Raw genomic sequence first — 22,318 nt, forward strand, 5'->3', positions numbered from 1 at the left:
TTTTTTTCGCATCTAGTTACGGAGTGCAGATAGTTTTTTGTTCAAATGCACCTGGATGTGTGTCAAGAGCCTGACACAAGAGCCTTCCAAGAGCCTGCTCTGGCACGCACCCGAAGAGACTGGACCCTTAATCCAGTGTCTTTGGGTAGGTGCTCCACTGGTAGAGGCGCTGGAGGTAGAGGAAAAGACATCTGGCAGGGTCTTTGGGTAGGTGCTCCACTGGTAGAGGCGCTGGAGGTAGAGGATGAGACATCTGGTATGTCCCTGGCGGTCGTGGAAAGCCAAGTCTTTTTCCCTCTCGCATGTGGAGTGCAGATCTTAACCTGATCAAACACACCTGAATGGGCTAATCAAGACCTTAGGGTCTGTCCACAAAAGGCAGTCAGCTGTGTTGCCCTGAAACTCAAAATTGTTTGTTTTCAACCAAAACTTTGAGTGACTGGCCTTGGCTGTTTCCATTTTTTGGGACGATTTATTGCCTTTAGCTATTGTTTTTTTTATTCCAGTTATTTTTTCAGCTTTTGCAGTGAAAAATTGATGTTCCGGTTCAACAGGGTGCCTCTGTTGGAAAGGAGCAGGCTAAGGAAAGCAAAAGCGGCAGACTTTGTTCAGGCACAGCAACCACAAGAGCCACAACCCGCTCTGGCATGCCCCTCAGAGAAACCGGAGCCTTAGCGCTTTACATCGCTTGGCCACGCTCCCAGTGGGTAGGTGCTACACACTCCAACATTTTCGAAGTTCACATATGCGACCTTGCCTCAAGCACACCTCTTGGTTTTACTTGTTTAAAGTAAAAACTGCCGGCAGATCGGATCAAGGACACTTTAACGCTGGTTTCAGAGGGTCTGTCACAACATCACTGAGTGCACATGCAGCCTTGCTTGGCTAAACCATTGCTGGCAGCGGGGATTCGAACCCACGCCCCTGAGAGACTGGAGCCTAAATCCAGCGCCTTAGACCACTCGGCCACGCTACCCCACGCAACTGCCCACCGTGGGCGCTTTTTGCACTCTCACTCGGCTCGGCCATAAGAGTCTTCAAAAACAGACGCACTGGCAGCGGTGGGATTCGAACCCACGCCCCCGAAGAGACTGGAGCCTTAATCCAGCGCCTTAGACCGCTCGGCCACGCTACCCCACAAAGCCGACTTACTTGGGCTGATTTTTTCGTGATCTAGTTACGGAGTGCAGATAGTTTTTTGTTCAAATGCACCTGGATGTGTGTCAAGAGCCTGACACAAGAGCCTTCCAAGAGCCTGCTCTGGCACGCACTGAAGAGACTGGACCCTTAATCCAGTGTCTTTGGGCAGGTGCTCCACTGGTAGAGGCGCTGGAGGTAGAGGAAAAGACATCTGGCAGGGTCTTTGGGTAGGTGCTCCACTGGTAGAGGCGCTGGAGGTAGAGGATGAGACATCTGGTATGTCCCTGGCGGTCGTGGAAAGCCAAGTCTTTTTCCCTCTCGCATGTGGAGTGCAGATCTTAACCTGATCAAACACACCTGAATGGGCTAATCAAGACCTTAGGGTCTGTCCACAAAAGGCAGGCAGTCAGCTGTGTTGCCCTGAAACTCAAAATTGTTTGTTTTCAACCAAAACTTTCAGTGACTGGCCTTGGCTGTTTCCATTTTTTGGGACGATTTATTGCCTTTAGCTATTGTTTTTTTTATTCCAGTTATTTTTTCAGCTTTTGCAGTGAAAAATTGATGTTCCGGGTTCAACTGGGTGCCTCTGTTGGAAAGGAGCAGGCTAAGGAAAGCAAAAGCGGCAGACTTTGTTCAGGCACAGCAACCACAAGAGCCACAACCCGCTCTGGCATGCCCTCAGAGAAACCGGAGCCTTAGCGCTTTACATCGCTTGGCCACGCTCCCAGTGGGTAGGTGCTACACACTCCAACATTTTCGGAAGTTCACATATGCGACCTTGCCTCAAGCACACCTCTTGGTTTTACTTGTTTAAAGTAAAAACTGCCGGCAGATCGGATCAAGGACACCTTAACGCGGTTTCGTAGGGTCTGTCACAACATCACTGAGTGCACATGCAGCCTTGCTTGGCTAAACCATTGCTGGCAGCAGTGGGATTCAAACCCACGCCCCCTGAGAGACTGGAGCCTAAATCCAGCGCCTTAGACCACTCGGCCACGCTTACCCCACGCAACTGCCCACCGTGGGCGCTTTTTGCACTCTCACTCGGCTCGCCATAAGAGTCTTCAAAAAAAACACAGACGCACTGGCAGCGTGTGGATTCGAACCCACGCCCCGAAGAGACTGGAGCCTTAATCCAGCGCCTTAGACCCGCCGGCCACGCTACCCCACAAAGCCGACTTACTTGGGCTGATTTTTTTCGCATCTAGTTACGGAGTGCAGATAGTTTTTTGTTCAAATGCACCTGGATGTGTGTCAAGAGCCTGACACAAGAGCCTTCCAAGAGCCTGCTCTGGCACGCACCAAGAGACTGGACCCTTAATCCAGTGTCTTTGGGCAGGTGCTCCACTGGTAGAGGCGCTGGAGGTAGAGGAAAAGACATCTGGCAGGGTCTTTGGGCAGGTGCTCCACTGGTAGAGGCGCTGGAGGTAGAGGATGAGACATCTGGTATGTCCCTCCTGGCGGTCGTGGAAAGCCAAGTCTTTTTCCTCTCGCATGTGGAGTGCAGATCTTAACCTGATCAAACACACCTGAATGGGCTAATCAAGACCTTAGGGTCTGTCCACAAAAGGCAGTCAGCTGTGTTGCCCTGAAACTCAAAATTGTTTGTTTTCAACCAAAAACTTTGAGTGACTGGCCTTGGCTGTTTCCATTTTTTGGGACGATTTATTGCCTTTAGCTATTGTTTTTTTTATTCCAGTTATTTTTTCAGCTTTTGCAGTGAAAAATTGATGTTCCGGGTTCAACAGGGTGCCTCTGTTGGAAAGGAGCAGGCTAAGGAAAGCAAAAGCGGCAGACTTTGTTCAGGCACAGCAACCACAAGAGCCACAACCCGCTCTGGCATGCCCCCGTAGAAACCGGAGCCTTAGCGCTTTACATCGCTTGGCCACGCTTCCCAGTGGGTAGGTGCTACACACTCCAACATTTTCGGAAGTTCACATATGCGACCTTGCCTCAAGCACACCTCTTGGTTTTACTTGTTTAAAGTAAAACTGCCGGCAGATCGGATCAAGGACACTTTAACGCGGGTTTCGTAGGGTCTGTCACAACATCACTGAGTGCACATGCAGCCTTGCTTGGCTAAACCATTGCTGGCAGCGGTGGGATTCGAACCCACGCCCCCTGAGAGACTGGAGCCTAAATCCAGCGCCTTAGACCACTCGGCCACGCTTACCCCACACAACTGCCCACCGTGGGCGCTTTTTGCACTCTCACTCGGCTCGCCATAAGAGTCTTCAAAAAAAACACAGACGCACTGGCAGCGGTGGATTCAACCCACGCCCCAAGAGACTGGAGCCTTAATCCAGCGCCTTAGACCGCTCGGCCACGCTACCCCACAAAGCCGACTTACTTGGGCTGATTTTTTTTTCGCATCTAGTTACGGAGTGCAGATAGTTTTTTGTTCAAATGCACCTGGATGTGTGTCAAGAGCCTGACACAAGAGCCTTCCAAGAGCCTGCTCTGGCACGCACCAAGAGACTGGACCCTTAATCCAGTGTCTTTGGGTAGGTGCTCCACTGGTAGAGGCGCTGGAGGTAGAGGAAAAGACATCTGGCAGGGTCTTTGGGTAGGTGCTCCACTGGTAGAGGCGCTGGAGGTAGAGGATGAGACATCTGGTATGTCCCTGGCGGTCGGGAAAGCCAAGTCTTTTTTCCTCTCGCATGTGGAGTGCAGATCTTAACCTGATCAAACACACCTGAATGGGCTAATCAAGACCTTAGGGTCTGTCCACAAAAGGCAGTCAGCTGTGTTGCCCTGAAACTCAAAATTGTTTGTTTTCAACCAAAAACTTTGAGTGACTGGCCTTGGCTGTTTCATTTTTTGGGACGATTTATTGCCTTTAGCTATTGTTTTTTTATTCCAGTTATTTTTTCAGCTTTTGCAGTGAAAATTGATGTTCCGGTTCAACAGGGTGCCTCTGTTGGAAAGGAGCAGGCTAAGGAAAGCAAAAGCGGCAGACTTTGTTCAGGCACAGCAACCACAAGAGCCACAACCCGCTCTGGCATGCCCTCAGAGAAACCGGAGCCTTAGCGCTTTACATCGCTTGGCCACGCTTCCCAGTGGGTAGGTGCTACACACTCCAACATTTTCGAAGTTCACATATGCGACCTTGCCTCAAGCACACCTCTTGGTTTTACTTGTTTAAAGTAAAAACTGCCGGCAGATCGGATCAAGGACACTTTAACGCTGTTTCAGAGGGTCTGTCACAACATCACTGAGTGCACATGCAGCCTTGCTTGGCTAAACCATTGCTGGCAGCGGTGGGATTCGAACCCACGCCCCTGAGAGACTGGAGCCCAAATCCAGCGCCTTAGACCACTCGGCCACGCTTACCCCACGCAACTGCCCACCGTGGGCGCTTTTTGCACTCTCACTCTCGGCTCGCCATAAGAGTCTTCGAAAAAAACACAGACGCACTGGCAGCGGTGGGATTCGAACCCACGCCCCAAGAGACTGGAGCCTTAATCCAGCGCCTTAGACCGCTCGGCCACGCTACCCCACAAAGCCGACTTACTTGGGCTGATTTTTTTCGATCTAGTTACGGAGTGCAGATAGTTTTTTGTTCAAATGCACCTGGATGTGTGTCAAGAGCCTGACACAAGAGCCTTCCAAGAGCCTGCTCTGGCACGCACCCGAAGAGACTGGACCCTTAATCCAGTGTCTTTGGGTAGGTGCTCCACTGGTAGAGGCGCTGGAGGTAGAGGAAAAGACATCTGGCAGGGTTTTTGGGCAGGTGCTCCACTGGTAGAGGCGCTGGAGGTAGAGGATGAGACATCTGGTATGTCCCTGGCGGTCGGGAAAGCCAAGTCTTTTTCCTCTCGCATGTGGAGTGCAGATCTTAACCTGATCAAACACACCTGAATGGGCTAATCAAGACCTTAGGGTCTGTCCACAAAAGGCAGTCAGCTGTGTTGCCCCTGAAACTCAAAATTGTTTGTTTTCAACCAAAAACTTTCAGTGACTGGCCTTGGCTGTTTCCATTTTTTGGGACGATTTATTGCCTTTAGCTATTGTTTTTTTTATTCCAGTTATTTTTTCAGCTTTTGCAGTGAAAAATTGATGTTCCGGTTCAACAGGGTGCCTCTGTTGGAAAGGAGCAGGCTAAGGAAAGCAAAAGCGGCAGACTTTGTTCAGGCACAGCAACCACAAGAGCCACAACCCGCTCTGGCATGCCCTCAGAGAAACCGGAGCCTTAGCGCTTTACATCGCTTGGCCACGCTCCCAGTGGGTAGGTGCTACACACTCCAACATTTTCGAAGTTCACATATGCGACCTTGCCTCAAGCACACCTCTTGGTTTTACTTGTTTAAAGTAAAAACTGCCGGCAGATCGGATCAAGGACACCTTAACGCGGTTTCAGAGGGTCTGTCACAACATCACTGAGTGCACATGCAGCCTTGCTTGGCTAAACCATTGCTGGCAGCGGTGGATTCGAACCCACGCCCCTGAGAGACTGGAGCCTAAATCCAGCGCCTTAGACCACTCGGCCACGCTTACCCCACGCAACTGCCCACCGTGGGCGCTTTTTGCACTCTCACTCGGCTCGGCCATAAGAGTCTTCAAAAAAACACAGACGCACTGGCAGCGGTGGATTCGAACCCACGCCCCCGAAGAGACTGGAGCCTTAATCCAGCGCCTTAGACCGCTCGGCCACGCTACCCCACAAAGCCGACTTACTTGGGCTGATTTTTTTCGCATCTAGTTACGGAGTGCAGATAGTTTTTTGTTCAAATGCACCTGGATGTGTGTCAAGAGCCTGACACAAGAGCCTTCCAAGAGCCTGCTCTGGCACGCACCAAGAGACTGGACCCTTAATCCAGTGTCTTTGGGTAGGTGCTCCACTGGTAGAGGCGCTGGAGGTAGAGGAAAAGACATCTGGCAGGGTCTTTGGGCAGGTGCTCCACTGGTAGAGGCGCTGGAGGTAGAGGATGAGACATCTGGTATGTCCCTGGCGGTCGTGGAAAGCCAAGTCTTTTTCCTCTCGCATGTGGAGTGCAGATCTTAACCTGATCAAACACACCTGAATGGGCTAATCAAGACCTTAGGGTCTGTCCACAAAAGGCAGTCAGCTGTGTTGCCCTGAAACTCAAAATTGTTTGTTTTCAACAAAAACTTTGAGTGACTGGCCTTGGCTGTTTCATTTTTTGGGACGATTTATTGCCTTTAGCTATTGTTTTTTTATTCCAGTTATTTTTTCAGCTTTTGCAGTGAAAATTGATGTTCCGGTTCAACAGGGTGCCTCTGTTGGAAAGGAGCAGGCTAAGGAAAGCAAAAGCGGCAGACTTTGTTCAGGCACAGCAACCACAAGAGCCACAACCCGCTCTGGCATGCCCCTCAGAGAGACCGGAGCCTTAGCGCTTTACATCGCTGGCCACGCTTCCCAGTGGGTAGGTGCTACACACTCCAACATTTTCGAAGTTCACACATATGCGACCTTGCCTCAAGCACACCTCTTGGTTTTACTTGTTTAAAGTAAAAACTGCCGGCAGATCGGATCAAGGACACTTTAACGCGGTTTCAGAGGGTCTGTCACAACATCACTGAGTGCACATGCAGCCTTGCTTGGCTAAACCATTGCTGGCAGCGGTGGATTCGGAACCCACGCCCCTGAGAGACTGGAGCCTAAATCCAGCGCCTTAGACCACTCGGCCACGCTTACCCCACGCAACTGCCCACCGTGGGCGCTTTTTGCACTCTCACTCGGCTCGCCATAAGAGTCTTCAAAAAAACACAGACGCACTGGCAGCGGTGGGATTCGAACCCACGCCCCGAAGAGACTGGAGCCTTAATCCAGCGCCTTAGACCGCTTCGGCCACGCTACCCCACAAAGCCGACTTACTTGGGCTGATTTTTTCGTGATCTAGTTACGGAGTGCAGATAGTTTTTTGTTCAAATGCACCTGGATGTGTGTCAAGAGCCTGACACAAGAGCCTTCCAAGAGCCTGCTCTGGCACGCACCGAAGAGACTGGACCCTTAATCCAGTGTCTTTGGGCAGGTGCTCCACTGGTAGAGGCGCTGGAGGTAGAGGAAAAGACATCTGGCAGGGTCTTTGGGTAGGTGCTCCACTGGTAGAGGCGCTGGAGGTAGAGGATGAGACATCTGGTATGTCCCCTGGCGGTCGTGGAAAGCCAAGTCTTTTTTCCTCTCGCATGTGGAGTGCAGATCTTAACCTGATCAAACACACCTGAATGGGCTAATCAAGACCTTAGGGTCTGTCCACAAAAGGCAGTCAGCTGTGTTGCCCTGAAACTCAAAATTGTTTGTTTTCAACCAAAACTTTGAGTGACTGGCCTTGGCTGTTTCCATTTTTTGGGACGATTTATTGCCTTTAGCTATTGTTTTTTTATTCCAGTTATTTTTTCAGCTTTTGCAGTGAAAATTGATGTTCCGGGTTCAACAGGGTGCCTCTGTTGGAAAGGAGCAGGCTAAGGAAAGCAAAAGCGGCAGACTTTGTTCAGGCACAGCAACCACAAGAGCCACAACCCGCTCTGGCATGCCCCCGAGAAACCGGAGCCTTAGCGCTTTACATCGCTGGCCACGCTTCCCAGTGGGTAGGTGCTACACACTCCAACATTTTCGAAGTTCACATATGCGACCTTGCCTCAAGCACACCTCTTGGTTTTACTTGTTTAAAGTAAAACTGCCGGCAGATCGGATCAAGGACACTTTAACGCGGTTTCAGAGGGTCTGTCACAACATCACTGAGTGCACATGCAGCCTTGCTTGGCTAAACCATTGCTGGCAGCGGTGGATTCGAACCCACGCCCTGAGAGACTGGAGCCCAAATCCAGCGCCTTAGACCACTCGGCCACGCTTACCCCACGCAACTGCCCACCGTGGGCGCTTTTTGCACTCTCACTCGGCTCGCCATAAGAGTCTTCAAAAACACAGACGCACTGGCAGCTGGGATTCGAACCCACGCCCCCGAAGAGACTGGAGCCTTAATCCAGCGCCTTAGACCGCTCGGCCACGCTACCCCACAAAGCCGACTTACTTGGGCTGATTTTTTTCGCATCTAGTTACGGAGTGCAGATAGTTTTTTGTTCAAATGCACCTGGATGTGTGTCAAGAGCCTGACACAAGAGCCTTCCAAGAGCCTGCTCTGGCACGCACCAAGAGACTGGACCCTTAATCCAGTGTCTTTGGGGTAGGTGCTCCACTGGTAGAGGCGCTGGAGGTAGAGGAAAAGACATCTGGCAGGGTCTTTGGGTAGGTGCTCCACTGGTAGAGGCGCTGGAGGTAGAGGATGAGACATCTGGTATGTCCCTGGCGGTCGTGGAAAGCCAAGTCTTTTTCCTCTCGCATGTGGAGTGCAGATCTTAACCTGATCAAACACACCTGAATGGGCTAATCAAGACCTTAGGGTCTGTCCACAAAAGGCAGTCAGCTGTGTTGCCCTGAAACTCAAAATTGTTTGTTTTCAACCAAAAACTTTCAGTGACTGGCCTTGGCTGTTCCATTTTTTGGGACGATTTATTGCCTTTAGCTATTGTTTTTTTATTCCAGTTATTTTTTCAGCTTTTGCAGTGAAAAATTGATGTTCCGGTTCAACAGGGTGCCTCTGTTGGAAAGGAGCAGGCTAAGGAAAGCAAAAGCGGCAGACTTTGTTCAGGCACAGCAACCACAAGAGCCACAACCCGCTCTGGCATGCCCTCAGAGAAACCGGAGCCTTAGCGCTTACATCGCTTGGCCACGCTTCCCAGTGGGTAGGTGCTACACACTCCAACATTTTCGAAGTTCACATATGCGACCTTGCCTCAAGCACACCTCTTGGTTTTACTTGTTTAAAGTAAAACTGCCGGCAGATCGGATCAAGGACACTTTAACGCGGTTTCAGAGGGTCTGTCACAACATCACTGAGTGCACATGCAGCCTTGCTTGGCTAAACCATTGCTGGCAGCGGTGGATTCGAACCCACGCCCCTGAGAGACTGGAGCCTAAATCCAGCGCCTTAGACCACTCGGCCACGCTACCCCACGCAACTGCCCACCGTGGGCTTTTTTGCACTCTCACTCGGCTCGGCCATAAGAGTCTTCAAAAAAACACAGACGCACTGGCAGCGGTGGATTCGAACCCACGCCCCGAAGAGACTGGAGCCTTAATCCAGCGCCTTAGACCGCTCGGCCACGCTACCCCACAAAGCCGACTTACTTGGGCTGATTTTTTCGTGCATCTAGTTACGGAGTGCAGATAGTTTTTTGTTCAAATGCACCTGGATGTGTGTCAAGAGCCTGACACAAGAGCCTTCCAAGAGCCTGCTCTGGCACGCACCAAGAGACTGGACCCTTAATCCAGTGTCTTTGGGTAGGTGCTCCACTGGTAGAGGCGCTGGAGGTAGAGGAAAAGACATCTGGCAGGGTCTTTGGGTAGGTGCTCCACTGGTAGAGGCGCTGGAGGTAGAGGATGAGACATCTGGTATGTCCCTGGCGGTCGTGGAAAGCCAAGTCTTTTTCCTCTCGCATGTGGAGTGCAGATCTTAACCTGATCAAACACACCTGAATGGGCTAATCAAGACCTTAGGGTCTGTCCACAAAAGGCAGTCAGCTGTGTTGCCCTGAAACTCAAAATTGTTTGTTTTCAACCAAAAACTTTCAGTGACTGGCCTTGGCTGTTTCATTTTTTGGGACGATTTATTGCCTTTAGCTATTGTTTTTTTATTCCAGTTATTTTTTCAGCTTTTGCAGTGAAAAATTGATGTTCGGGTTCAACAGGGTGCCTCTGTTGGAAAGGAGCAGGCTAAGGAAAGCAAAAGCGGCAGACTTTGTTCAGGCACAGCAACCACAAGAGCCACAACCCGCTCTGGCATGCCCCCTCAGAGAAACCGGAGCCTTAGCGCTTTACATCGCTTGGCCACGCTCCCAGTGGGTAGGTGCTACACACTCCAACATTTTCGAAGTTCACATATGCGACCTTGCCTCAAGCACACCTCTTGGTTTTACTTGTTTAAAGTAAAACTGCCGGCAGATCGGATCAAGGACACTTTAACGCGGTTTCAGAGGGTCTGTCACAACATCACTGAGTGCACATGCAGCCTTGCTTGGCTAAACCATTGCTGGCAGCGTGTGGATTCGAACCCACGCCCCTGAGAGACTGGAGCCTAAATCCAGCGCCTTAGACCACTCGGCCACGCTACCCCACGCAACTGCCCACCGTGGGGCTTTTTGCACTCTCACTCGGCTCGGCCATAAGAGTCTTCAAAAACACAGACGCACTGGCAGCGGTGGATTCGAACCCACGCCCCGAAGAGACTGGAGCCTTAATCCAGCGCCTTAGACCGCTCGGCCACGCTACCCCACAAAGCCGACTTACTTGGGCTGATTTTTTCGCATCTAGTTACGGAGTGCAGATAGTTTTTTGTTCAAATGCACCTGGATGTGTGTCAAGAGCCTGACACAAGAGCCTTCCAAGAGCCTGCTCTGGCACGCACCAAGAGACTGGACCCTTAATCCAGTGTCTTTGGGTAGGTGCTCCACTGGTAGAGGCGCTGGAGGTAGAGGAAAAGACATCTGGCAGGGTCTTTGGGTAGGTGCTCCACTGGTAGAGGCGCTGGAGGTAGAGGATGAGACATCTGGTATGTCCCTGGCGGTCGGGAAAGCCAAGTCTTTTTCCTCTCGCATGTGGAGTGCAGATCTTAACCTGATCAAACACACCTGAATGGGCTAATCAAGACCTTAGGGTCTGTCCACAAAAGGCAGTCAGCTGTGTTGCCCTGAAACTCAAAATTGTTTGTTTTCAACCAAAAACTTTCAGTGACTGGCCTTGGCTGTTTCCATTTTTTGGGACGATTTATTGCCTTTAGCTATTGTTTTTTTTATTCCAGTTATTTTTTCAGCTTTTGCAGTGAAAAATTGATGTTCCGGGTTCAACAGGGTGCCTCTGTTGGAAAGGAGCAGGCTAAGGAAAGCAAAAGCGGCAGACTTTGTTCAGGCACAGCAACCACAAGAGCCACAACCCGCTCTGGCATGCCCCCGTAGAAACCGGAGCCTTAGCGCTTTACATCGCTTGGCCACGCTTCCCAGTGGGTAGGTGCTACACACTCCAACATTTTCGAAGTTCACATATGCGACCTTGCCTCAAGCACACCTCTTGGTTTTACTTGTTTAAAGTAAAACTGCCGCAGATCGGATCAAGGACACTTTAACGCGGTTTCGTAGGGTCTGTCACAACATCACTGAGTGCACATGCAGCCTTGCTTGGCTAAACCATTGCTGGCAGCGGTGGGATTCGAACCCACGCCCCCTGAGAGACTGGAGCCTAAATCCAGCGCCTTAGACCACTCGCCACGCTACCCCACGCAACTGCCCACCGTGGGCGCTTTTTGCACTCTCACTCGGCTCGCCATAAGAGTCTTCAAAAAAACACAGACGCACTGGCAGCGGTGGATTCAACCCACGCCCCGAAGAGACTGGAGCCTTAATCCAGCGCCTTAGACCGCCGCCACGCTACCCCACAAAGCCGACTTACTTGGGCTGATTTTTTTTTCGATCTAGTTACGGAGTGCAGATAGTTTTTTGTTCAAATGCACCTGGATGTGTGTCAAGAGCCTGACACAAGAGCCTTCCAAGAGCCTGCTCTGGCACGCACCCGAAGAGACTGGACCCTTAATCCAGTGTCTTTGGGTAGGTGCTCCACTGGTAGAGGCGCTGGAGGTAGAGGAAAAGACATCTGGCAGGGTCTTTGGGTAGGTGCTCCACTGGTAGAGGCGCTGGAGGTAGAGGATGAGACATCTGGTATGTCCCTGGCGGTCGGGAAAGCCAAGTCTTTTTCCTCTCGCATGTGGAGTGCAGATCTTAACCTGATCAAACACACCTGAATGGGCTAATCAAGACCTTAGGGTCTGTCCACAAAAGGCAGTCAGCTGTGTTGCCCTGAAACTCAAAATTGTTTGTTTTCAACCAAAAGCTTTCAGTGACTGGCCTTGGCTGTTTCCATTTTTTGGGACGATTTATTGCCTTTAGCTATTGTTTTTTTTATTCCAGTTATTTTTTCAGCTTTTGCAGTGAAAAATTGATGTTCCGGTTCAACAGGGTGCCTCTGTTGGAAAGGAGCAGGCTAAGGAAAGCAAAAGCGGCAGACTTTGTTCAGGCACAGCAACCACAAGAGCCACAACCCGCTCTGGCATGCCCCCGTAGAAACCGGAGCCTTAGCGCTTTACATCGCTTGGCCACGCTTCCCAGTGGGTAGGTGCTACACACTCCAACATTTTCGGAAGTTCACATATGCGACCTTGCCTCAAGCACACCTCTTGGTTTTACTTGTTTAAAGTAAAAACTGCCGGCAGATCGGATCAAGGACACTTTAACGCGGTTTCGTAGGGTCTGTCACAACATCACTGAGTGCACAAGCAGCCTTGCTTGGCTAAACCATCGCTGGGATTCGAACCCACGCCCCCTGAGAGACTGGAGCCTAAATCCAGCGCCTTAGACCACTCGGCCACGCTACCCCACGCAACTGCCCACCGTGGGCGCTTTTTTGCACTCTCACTCGGCTCGGCCATAAGAGTCTTCAAAAAAACACAGACGCACTGGCAGCGGTGGATTCGAACCCACGCCCCCGAAGAGACTGGAGCCTTAATCCAGCGCCTTAGACCGCTCGGCCACGCTACCCCACAAAGCCGACTTACTTGGGCTGATTTTTTTCGCATCTAGTTACGGAGTGCAGATAGTTTTTTGTTCAAATGCACCTGGATGTGTGTCAAGAGCCTGACACAAGAGCCTTCCAAGAGCCTGCTCTGGCACGCACCCGAAGAGACTGGACCCTTAATCCAGTGTCTTTGGGCAGGTGCTCCACTGGTAGAGGCGCTGGAGGTAGAGGAAAAGACATCTGGCAGGGTCTTTGGGCAGGTGCTCCACTGGTAGAGGCGCTGGAGGTAGAGGATGAGACATCTGGTATGTCCCTGGCGGTCGTGGAAAGCCAAGTCTTTTTCCCTCTCGCATGTGGAGTGCAGATCTTAACCTGATCAAACACACCTGAATGGGCTAATCAAGACCTTAGGGTCTGTCCACAAAAGGCAGTCAGCTGTGTTGCCCTGAAACTCAAAATTGTTTGTTTTCAACCAAAAACTTTCAGTGACTGGCCTTGGCTGTTTCCATTTTTTGGGACGATTTATTGCCTTTAGCTATTGTTTTTTTTATTCCAGTTATTTTTTCAGCTTTTGCAGTGAAAAATTGATGTTCCGGGTTCAACAGGGTGCCTCTGTTGGAAAGGAGCAGGCTAAGGAAAGCAAAAGCGGCAGACTTTGTTCAGGCACAGCAACCACAAGAGCCACAACCCGCTCTGGCATGCCCCCGTAGAAACCGGAGCCTTAGCGCTTTACATCGCTTGGCCACGCTTTCCCAGTGGGTAGGTGCTACACACTCCAACATTTTCGGAAGTTCACATATGCGACCTTGCCTCAAGCACACCTCTTGGTTTTACTTGTTTAAAGTAAAACTGCCGGCAGATCGGATCAAGGACACTTTAACGCTGTTTCAGAGGGTCTGTCACAACATCACTGAGTGCACATGCAGCCTTGCTTGGCTAAACCATTGCTGGCAGCGGTGGGATTCGAACCCACGCCCCCTGAGAGACTGGAGCCTAAATCCAGCGCCTTAGACCACTCGGCCACGCTACCCCACGCAACTGCCCACCGTGGGCGCTTTTTGCACTCTCACTCGGCTCGCCATAAGAGTCTTCGAAAAAAACACAGACGCACTGGCAGCGTGGGATTCGAACCCACGCCCCGAAGAGACTGGAGCCTTAATCCAGCGCCTTAGACCGCCGGCCACGCTACCCCACAAAGCCGACTTACTTGGGCTGATTTTTTTCGCATCTAGTTACGGAGTGCAGATAGTTTTTTGTTCAAATGCACCTGGATGTGTGTCAAGAGCCTGACACAAGAGCCTTCCAAGAGCCTGCTCTGGCACGCACCAAGAGACTGGACCCTTAATCCAGTGTCTTTGGGTAGGTGCTCCACTGGTAGAGGCGCTGGAGGTAGAGGAAAAGACATCTGGCAGGGTCTTTGGGCAGGTGCTCCACTGGTAGAGGCGCTGGAGGTAGAGGATGAGACATCTGGTATGTCCCCTGGCGGTCGTGGAAAGCCAAGTCTTTTTCCTCTCGCATGTGGAGTGCAGATCTTAACCTGATCAAACACACCTGAATGGGCTAATCAAGACCTTAGGGTCTGTCCACAAAAGGCAGTCAGCTGTGTTGCCCTGAAACTCAAAATTGTTTGTTTTCAACCAAAACTTTGAGTGACTGGCCTTGGCTGTTTCCATTTTTTGGGACGATTTATTGCCTTTAGCTATTGTTTTTTTATTCCAGTTATTTTTTTGTTTTGCAGTGAAAATTGATGTTCCGGGTTCAACAGGGTGCCTCTGTTGGAAAGGAGCAGGCTAAGGAAAGCAAAAGCGGCAGACTTTGTTCAGGCACAGCAACCACAAGAGCCACAACCCGCTCTGGCATGCCCCCTCATAGAAACCGGAGCCTTAGCGCTTTACATCGCTTGGCCACGCTTCCCAGTGGGTAGGTGCTACACACTCCAACATTTTCGAAGTTCACATATGCGACCTTGCCTCAAGCACACCTCTTGGTTTTACTTGTTTAAAGTAAAAAATGCCGGCAGATCGGATCAAGGACACTTTAACGCGGTTTCGTAGGGTCTGTCACAACATCACTGAGTGCACATGCAGCCTTGCTTGGCTAAACCATTGCTGGCAGCGGTGGATTCGAACCCACGCCCCTGAGAGACTGGAGCCTAAATCCAGCGCCTTAGACCACTCGGCCACGCTTACCCCACGCAACTGCCCACCGTGGGCGCTTTTTGCACTCTCACTCGGCTCGCCATAAGAGTCTTCAAAAACACAGACGCACTGGCAGCGGTGGATTCGAACCCACGCCCGAAGAGACTGGAGCCTTAATCCAGCGCCTTAGACCGCTCGGCCACGCTACCCCCACAAAGCCGACTTACTTGGGCTGATTTTTTTCGCATCTAGTTACGGAGTGCAGATAGTTTTTTGTTCAAATGCACCTGGATGTGTGTCAAGAGCCTGACACAAGAGCCTTCCAAGAGCCTGCTCTGGCACGCACCCGAAGAGACTGGACCCTTAATCCAGTGTCTTTGGGCAGGTGCTCCACTGGTAGAGGCGCTGGAGGTAGAGGAAAAGACATCTGGCAGGGTCTTTGGGCAGGTGCTCCACTGGTAGAGGCGCTGGAGGTAGAGGATGAGACATCTGGTATGTCCCTGGCGGTCGTGGAAAGCCAAGTCTTTTTCCTCTCGCATGTGGAGTGCAGATCTTAACCTGATCAAACACACCTGAATGGGCTAATCAAGACCTTAGGGTCTGTCCACAAAAGGCAGTCAGCTGTGTTGGTTCTGAAACTCAAAATTGTTTGTTTTCAACCAAAAACTTTGAGTGACTGGCCTTGGCTGTTTCATTTTTTGGGACGATTTATTGCCTTTAGCTATTGTTTTTTTATTCCAGTTATTTTTTCAGCTTTTGCAGTGAAAAATTGATGTTCCGGTTCAACAGGGTGCCTCTGTTGGAAAGGAGCAGGCTAAGGAAAGCAAAAGCGGCAGACTTTGTTCAGGCACAGCAACCACAAGAGCCACAACCCGCTCTGGCATGCCCCCATAGAAACCGGAGCCTTAGCGCTTTACATCGCTTGGCCACGCTTCCCAGTGGGTAGGTGCTACACACTCCAACATTTTCGAAGTTCACATATGCGACCTTGCCTCAAGCACACCTCTTGGTTTTACTTGTTTAAAGTAAAACTGCCGGCAGATCGGATCAAGGACACTTTAACGCGGTTTCGTAGGGTCTGTCACAACATCACTGAGTGCACATGCAGCCTTGCTTGGCTAAACCATTGCTGGCAGCGGTGGGATTCGAACCCACGCCCCCTGAGAGACTGGAGCCTAAATCCAGCGCCTTAGACCACTCGGCCACGCTACCCCACGCAACTGCCCACCGTGGGCGCTTGCACTCTCACTCGGCTCGCCATAAGAGTCTTCAAAAACACAGACGCACTGGCAGCGTGGATTCAACCCACGCCCCGAAGAGACTGGAGCCTTAATCCAGCGCCTTAGACCGCTCGGCCACGCTACCCCACAAAGCCGACTTACTTGGGCTGATTTTTTTCGCATCTAGTTACGGAGTGCAGATAGTTTTTTGTTCAAATGCACCTGGATGTGTGTCAAGAGCCTGACACAAGAGCCTTCCAAGAGCCTGCTCTGGCACGCACCCGAAGAGACTGGACCCTTAATCCAGTGTCTTTGGGCAGGTGCTCCACTGGTAGAGGCGCTGGAGGTAGAGGAAAAGACATCTGGCAGGGTCTTTGGGCAGGTGCTCCACTGGTAGAGGCGCTGGAGGTAGAGGATGAGACATCTGGTATGTCCCTGGCGGTCGGGAAAGCCAAGTCTTTTTCCTCTCGCATGTGGAGTGCAGATCTTAACCTGATCAAACACACCTGAATGGGCTAATCAAGACCTTAGGGTCTGTCCACAAAAGGCAGTCAGCTGTGTTGTTCTGAAACTCAAAATTGTTTGTTTTCAACCAAAACTTTGAGTGACTGGCCTTGGCTGTTTCCATTTTTTGGGACGATTTATTGCCTTTAGCTATTGTTTTTTTTATTCCAGTTATTTTTTCAGCTTTTGCAGTGAAAAATTGATGTTCCGGGTTCAACAGGGTGCCTCTGTTGGAAAGGAGCAGGCTAAGGAAAGCAAAAGCGGCAGACTTTGTTCAGGCACAGCAACCACAAGAGCCACAACCCGCTCTGGCATGCCCTCAGAGAGACCGGAGCCTTAGCGCTTTACATCGCTGGCCACGCTTCCCAGTGGGTAGGTGCTACACACTCCAACATTTTCGGAAGTTCACATATGCGACCTTGCCTCAAGCACACCTCTTGGTTTTACTTGTTTAAAGTAAAAAATGCCGGCAGATCGGATCAAGGACACTTTAACGCGGTTTCAGAGGGTCTGTCACAACATCACTGAGTGCACATGCAGCCTTGCTTGGCTAAACCATTGCTGGCAGCGGTGGGATTCGAACCCACGCCCCTGAGAGACTGGAGCCTAAATCCAGCGCCTTAGACCACTCGGCCACGCTACCCCCACGCAACTGCCCACCGTGGGCGCTTTTTGCACTCTCACTCGGCTCGCCATAAGAGTCTTCAAAAACACAGACGCACTGGCAGCGGTGGATTCGAACCCACGCCCGAAGAGACTGGAGCCTTAATCCAGCGCCTTAGACCGCTCGCCACGCTACCCCACAAAGCCGACTTACTTGGGCTGATTTTTTTCGCATCTAGTTACGGAGTGCAGATAGTTTTTGTTCAAATGCACCTGGATGTGTGTCAAGAGCCTGACACAAGAGCCTTCCAAGAGCCTGCTCTGGCACGCACCCGAAGAGACTGGACCCTTAATCCAGTGTCTTTGGGGTAGGTGCTCCACTGGTAGAGGCGCTGGAGGTAGAGGAAAAGACATCTGGCAGGGTCTTTGGGTAGGTGCTCCACTGGTAGAGGCGCTGGAGGTAGAGGATGAGACATCTGGTATGTCCCTGGCGGTCGTGGAAAGCCAAGTCTTTTTCCCTCTCGCATGTGGAGTGCAGATCTTAACCTGATCAAACACACCTGAATGGGCTAATCAAGACCTTAGGGTCTGTCCACAAAAGGCAGTCAGCTGTGTTGCCCTGAAACTCAAAATTGTTTGTTTTCAACCAAAAACTTTGAGTGACTGGCCTTGGCTGTTTCCATTTTTTGGGACGATTTATTGCCTTTAGCTATTGTTTTTTTTATTCCAGTTATTTTTTCAGCTTTTGCAGTGAAAAATTGATGTTCCGGGTTCAACAGGGTGCCTCTGTTGGAAAGGAGCAGGCTAAGGAAAGCAAAAGCGGCAGACTTTGTTCAGGCACAGCAACCACAAGAGCCACAACCCGCTCTGGCATGCCCCCGTAGAGACCGGAGCCTTAGCGCTTTACATCGCTTGGCCACGCTTCCCAGTGGGTAGGTGCTACACACTCCAACATTTTCGGAAGTTCACATATGCGACCTTGCCTCAAGCACACCTCTTGGTTTTACTTGTTTAAAGTAAAACTGCCGGCAGATCGGATCAAGGACACTTTAACGCCGTGCTCAGAGGGTCTGTCACAACATCACTGAGTGCACATGCAGCCTTGCTTGGCTAAACCATTGCTGGCAGCGGTGGGATTCGAACCCACGCCCCCTGAGAGACTGGAGCCTAAATCCAGCGCCTTAGACCACTCGGCCACGGCTACCCCACGCAACTGCCCACCGTGGGCGCTTTTGCACTCTCACTCGGCTCGCCATAAGAGTCTTCAAAAAAACACAGACGCACTGGGCGGTGGGATTCGAACCCACGCCCCCGAAGAGACTGGAGCCTTAATCCAGCGCCTTAGACCGCTCGGCCACGCTACCCCACAAAGCCGACTTACTTGGGCTGATTTTTTTCGCATCTAGTTACGGAGTGCAGATAGTTTTTTGTTCAAATGCACCTGGATGTGTGTCAAGAGCCTGACACAAGAGCCTTCCAAGAGCCTGCTCTGGCACGCACCAAGAGACTGGACCCTTAATCCAGTGTCTTTGGGTAGGTGCTCCACTGGTAGAGGCGCTGGAGGTAGAGGAAAAGACATCTGGCAGGGTCTTTGGGTAGGTGCTCCACTGGTAGAGGCGCTGGAGGTAGAGGATGAGACATCTGGTATGTCCCTGGCGGTCGTGGGAAAGCCAAGTCTTTTTCCTCTCGCATGTGGAGTGCAGATCTTAACCTGATCAAACACACCTGAATGGGCTAATCAAGACCTTAGGGTCTGTCCACAAAAGGCAGTCAGCTGTGTTGCCCTGAAACTCAAAATTGTTTGTTTTCAACCAAAAACTTTGAGTGACTGGCCTTGGCTGTTTCCATTTTTTGGGACGATTTATTGCCTTTAGCTATTGTTTTTTTTATTCCAGTTATTTTTTCAGCTTTTGCAGTGAAAAATTGATGTTCCGGGTTCAACAGGGTGCCTCTGTTGGAAAGGAGCAGGCTAAGGAAAGCAAAAGCGGCAGACTTTGTTCAGGCACAGCAACCACAAGAGCCACAACCCGCTCTGGCATGCCCCTGTAGAAACCGGAGCCTTAGCGCTTTACATCGCTGGCCACGCTCCCAGTGGGTAGGTGCTACACACTCCAACATTTTCGAAGTTCACATATGCGACCTTGCCTCAAGCACACCTCTTGGTTTTACTTGTTTAAAGTAAAAAATGCCGGCAGATCGGATCAAGGACACTTTAACGCGGTTTCGTAGGGTCTGTCACAACATCACTGAGTGCACATGCAGCCTTGCTTGGCTAAACCATCGCTGGGATTCGAACCCACGCCCCCTGAGAGACTGGAGCCTAAATCCAGCGCCTTAGACCACTCGGCCACGCTATCCCACACAACTGCCCACCGTGGGCGCTTTTTTGCACTCTCACTCTCGGCTCGGCCATAAGAGTCTTCGAAAAAAACACAGACGCACTGGCATTCGAACCCACGCCCCCGAAGAGACTGGAGCCTTAATCCAGCGCCTTAGACCGCTCGGCCACGCTACCCCACAAAGCCGACTTACTTGGGCTGATTTTTTTCGCATCTAGTTACGGAGTGCAGATAGTTTTTGTTCAAATGCACCTGGATGTGTGTCAAGAGCCTGACACAAGAGCCTTCCAAGAGCCTGCTCTGGCACGCACTGAAGAGACTGGACCCTTAATCCAGTGTCTTTGGGCAGGTGCTCCACTGGTAGAGGCGCTGGAGGTAGAGGAAAAGACATCTGGCAGGGTCTTTGGGCAGGTGCTCCACTGGTAGAGGCGCTGGAGGTAGAGGATGAGACATCTGGTATGTCCCTGGCGGTCGTGGAAAGCCAAGTCTTTTTCCTCTCGCATGTGGAGTGCAGATCTTAACCTGATCAAACACACCTGAATGGGCTAATCAAGACCTTAGGGTCTGTCCACAAAAGGCAGTCAGCTGTGCTGCCCTGAAACTCAAAATTGTTTGTTTTCAACCAAAAACTTTGAGTGACTGGCCTTGGCTGTTTCATTTTTTGGGACGATTTATTGCCTTTAGCTATTGTTTTTTTATTCCAGTTATTTTTTCAGCTTTTGCAGTGAAAAATTGATGTTCCGGGTTCAACAGGGTGCCTCTGTTGGAAAGGAGCAGGCTAAGGAAAGCAAAAGCGGCAGACTTTGTTCAGGCACAGCAACCACAAGAGCCACAACCCGCTCTGGCATGCCCCCTCAGAGAAACCGGAGCCTTAGCGCTTTACATCGCTGGCCACGCTTCCCAGTGGGTAGGTGCTACACTCCAACATTTTCGAAGTTCACATATGCGACCTTGCCTCAAGCACACCTCTTGGTTTTACTTGTTTAAAGTAAAAACTGCCGCAGATCGGATCAAGGACACTTTAACGCTGGTTTCAGAGGGTCTGTCACAACATCACTGAGTGCACATGCAGCCTTGCTTGGCTAAACCATTGCTGGCAGCGTGGGATTCGAACCCACGCCCCTGAGAGACTGGAGCCTAAATCCAGCGCCTTAGACCACTCGGCCACGCTACCCCACGCAACTGCCCACCGTGGGCGCTTTTTGCACTCTCACTCGGCCTCGCCATAAGAGTCTTCAAAAAAAAACACAGACGCACTGGCAGCGTGTGGATTCAACCCACGCCTCGAAGAGACTGGAGCCTTAATCCAGCGCCTTAGACCGCTCGCCACGCTACCCCACAAAGCCGACTTATTTGGGCTGATTTTTTTTCGCATCTAGTTACGGAGTGCAGATAGTTTTTGTTCAAATGTACCTGGATGTGTGTCAAGAGCCTGACACAAGAGCCTTCCAAGAGCCTGCTCTGGCACGCACACGAAGAGACTGGACCCTTAATCCAGTGTCTTTGGGTAGGTGCTCCACTGGTAGAGGCGCTGGAGGTAGAGGAAAAGACATCTGGCAGGGTCTTTGGGTAGGTGCTCCACTGGTAGAGGCGCTGGAGGTAGAGGATGAGACATCTGGTATGTCCTGGCGGTCGTGGAAAGCCAAGTCTTTTTCCTCTCGCATGTGGAGTGCAGATCTTAACCTGATCAAACACACCTGAATGGGCTAATCAAGACCTTAGGGTCTGTCCACAAAAGGCAGTCAGCTGTGTTGCTCTGAAACTCAAAATTGTTTGTTTTCAACAAAAACTTTGAGTGACTGGCCTTGGCTGTTTCCATTTTTGGGACGATTTATTGCCTTTAGCTATTGTTTTTTTATTCCAGTTATTTTTTCAGCTTTTGCAGTGAAAAATTGATGTTCCGGTTCAACAGGGTGCCTCTGTTGGAAAGGAGCAGGCTAAGGAAAGCAAAAGCGGCAGACTTTGTTCAGGCACAGCAACCACAAGAGCCACAACCCGCTCCTGGCATGCCCTCAGAAACCGGAGCCTTAGCGCTTTACATCGCTGGCCACGCTTCCCAGTGGGTAGGTGCTACACACTCCAACATTTTCGGAAGTTCACATATGCGACCTTGCCTCAAGCACACCTCTTGGTTTTACTTGTTTAAAGTAAAAACTGCCGGGCAGATCGGATCGGCGACACTTTAACGCTGGTTTCAGAGGGTCTGTCACAACATCACTGAGTGCACATGCAGCCTTGCTTGGCTAAACCATTGCTGGCAGCGGTGGATTCGAACCCACGCCCCTGAGAGACTGGAGCCTAAATCCAGCGCCTTAGACCACTCGCCACGCTACCCCACACCAACTGCCCACCGCGGGCGCTGCACTCTCACTCGGCTCGCCACAAGAGTCTTCAAAAAAACACAGACGCACTGGCAGCGGTGGGATTCGAACCCACGCCCCCGAAGAGACTGGAGCCTTAATCCAGCGCCTTAGACCGCTCGGCCACGCTACCCCACAAAGCCGACTTACTTGGGCTGATTTTTTTTCGCATCTAGTTACGGAGTGCAGATAGTTTTTTGTTCAAATGCACCTGGATGTGTGTCAAGAGCCTGACACAAGAGCCTTCCAAGAGCCTGCTCTGGCACGCACCCGAAGAGACTGGACCCTTAATCCAGTGTCTTTGGGTAGGTGCTCCACTGGTAGAGGCGCTGGAGGTAGAGGAAAAGACATCTGGCAGGGTCTTTGGGTAGGTGCTCCACTGGTAGAGGCGCTGGAGGTAGAGGATGAGACATCTGGTATGTCCCTGGCG

General features: G+C 51.1%; 22 non-coding genes across 22 annotated transcripts; all 22 read right to left on the reverse strand.

The window, feature by feature from the left end:
- Nucleotides 1-894: 894 nt before the first annotated feature.
- On the reverse strand, nucleotides 895-976 carry trnal-uag. Its single transcript has one exon. It is a non-coding gene; the product is annotated as a tRNA-Leu (tRNA).
- Nucleotides 977-1,053: 77 nt separating this feature from the next.
- trnal-aag lies at nucleotides 1,054-1,135 on the reverse strand. Its single transcript has one exon. It is a non-coding gene; the product is annotated as a tRNA-Leu (tRNA).
- A 926-nt stretch (nucleotides 1,136-2,061) lies between these two features.
- trnal-uag lies at nucleotides 2,062-2,144 on the reverse strand. Its single transcript has one exon. It is a non-coding gene; the product is annotated as a tRNA-Leu (tRNA).
- A 1,087-nt stretch (nucleotides 2,145-3,231) lies between these two features.
- Nucleotides 3,232-3,314, reverse strand: trnal-uag. Its single transcript has one exon. It is a non-coding gene; the product is annotated as a tRNA-Leu (tRNA).
- A 1,078-nt stretch (nucleotides 3,315-4,392) lies between these two features.
- trnap-ugg lies at nucleotides 4,393-4,474 on the reverse strand. Its single transcript has one exon. It is a non-coding gene; the product is annotated as a tRNA-Pro (tRNA).
- An 83-nt stretch (nucleotides 4,475-4,557) lies between these two features.
- On the reverse strand, nucleotides 4,558-4,637 carry trnal-aag. Its single transcript has one exon. It is a non-coding gene; the product is annotated as a tRNA-Leu (tRNA).
- A 1,082-nt stretch (nucleotides 4,638-5,719) lies between these two features.
- Nucleotides 5,720-5,800, reverse strand: trnal-aag. Its single transcript has one exon. It is a non-coding gene; the product is annotated as a tRNA-Leu (tRNA).
- Nucleotides 5,801-6,880: 1,080 nt separating this feature from the next.
- Nucleotides 6,881-6,962, reverse strand: trnal-aag. The gene has a single exon. It is a non-coding gene; the product is annotated as a tRNA-Leu (tRNA).
- Nucleotides 6,963-8,035: 1,073 nt separating this feature from the next.
- Nucleotides 8,036-8,118, reverse strand: trnal-aag. The gene has a single exon. It is a non-coding gene; the product is annotated as a tRNA-Leu (tRNA).
- Nucleotides 8,119-9,035: 917 nt separating this feature from the next.
- Nucleotides 9,036-9,115, reverse strand: trnal-uag. Its single transcript has one exon. It is a non-coding gene; the product is annotated as a tRNA-Leu (tRNA).
- An 80-nt stretch (nucleotides 9,116-9,195) lies between these two features.
- On the reverse strand, nucleotides 9,196-9,275 carry trnal-aag. Its single transcript has one exon. It is a non-coding gene; the product is annotated as a tRNA-Leu (tRNA).
- Nucleotides 9,276-10,353: 1,078 nt separating this feature from the next.
- On the reverse strand, nucleotides 10,354-10,433 carry trnal-aag. Its single transcript has one exon. It is a non-coding gene; the product is annotated as a tRNA-Leu (tRNA).
- Nucleotides 10,434-11,350: 917 nt separating this feature from the next.
- trnal-uag lies at nucleotides 11,351-11,431 on the reverse strand. The gene has a single exon. It is a non-coding gene; the product is annotated as a tRNA-Leu (tRNA).
- Nucleotides 11,432-12,666: 1,235 nt separating this feature from the next.
- Nucleotides 12,667-12,747, reverse strand: trnal-aag. The gene has a single exon. It is a non-coding gene; the product is annotated as a tRNA-Leu (tRNA).
- Nucleotides 12,748-13,672: 925 nt separating this feature from the next.
- Nucleotides 13,673-13,754, reverse strand: trnal-uag. Its single transcript has one exon. It is a non-coding gene; the product is annotated as a tRNA-Leu (tRNA).
- Nucleotides 13,755-14,992: 1,238 nt separating this feature from the next.
- trnal-aag lies at nucleotides 14,993-15,071 on the reverse strand. The gene has a single exon. It is a non-coding gene; the product is annotated as a tRNA-Leu (tRNA).
- Nucleotides 15,072-15,992: 921 nt separating this feature from the next.
- Nucleotides 15,993-16,074, reverse strand: trnal-uag. The gene has a single exon. It is a non-coding gene; the product is annotated as a tRNA-Leu (tRNA).
- A 1,074-nt stretch (nucleotides 16,075-17,148) lies between these two features.
- trnal-uag lies at nucleotides 17,149-17,229 on the reverse strand. The gene has a single exon. It is a non-coding gene; the product is annotated as a tRNA-Leu (tRNA).
- Nucleotides 17,230-18,311: 1,082 nt separating this feature from the next.
- On the reverse strand, nucleotides 18,312-18,394 carry trnal-uag. Its single transcript has one exon. It is a non-coding gene; the product is annotated as a tRNA-Leu (tRNA).
- A 71-nt stretch (nucleotides 18,395-18,465) lies between these two features.
- trnal-aag lies at nucleotides 18,466-18,553 on the reverse strand. The gene has a single exon. It is a non-coding gene; the product is annotated as a tRNA-Leu (tRNA).
- A 2,066-nt stretch (nucleotides 18,554-20,619) lies between these two features.
- On the reverse strand, nucleotides 20,620-20,702 carry trnal-uag. The gene has a single exon. It is a non-coding gene; the product is annotated as a tRNA-Leu (tRNA).
- Nucleotides 20,703-21,939: 1,237 nt separating this feature from the next.
- trnal-aag lies at nucleotides 21,940-22,021 on the reverse strand. Its single transcript has one exon. It is a non-coding gene; the product is annotated as a tRNA-Leu (tRNA).
- Nucleotides 22,022-22,318: the final 297 nt, after the last annotated feature.

Source organism: Puntigrus tetrazona, chromosome 12, assembly GCF_018831695.1.
Source record: "Puntigrus tetrazona isolate hp1 chromosome 12, ASM1883169v1, whole genome shotgun sequence".
Lineage (NCBI taxonomy): Eukaryota > Metazoa > Chordata > Actinopteri > Cypriniformes > Cyprinidae > Puntigrus > Puntigrus tetrazona.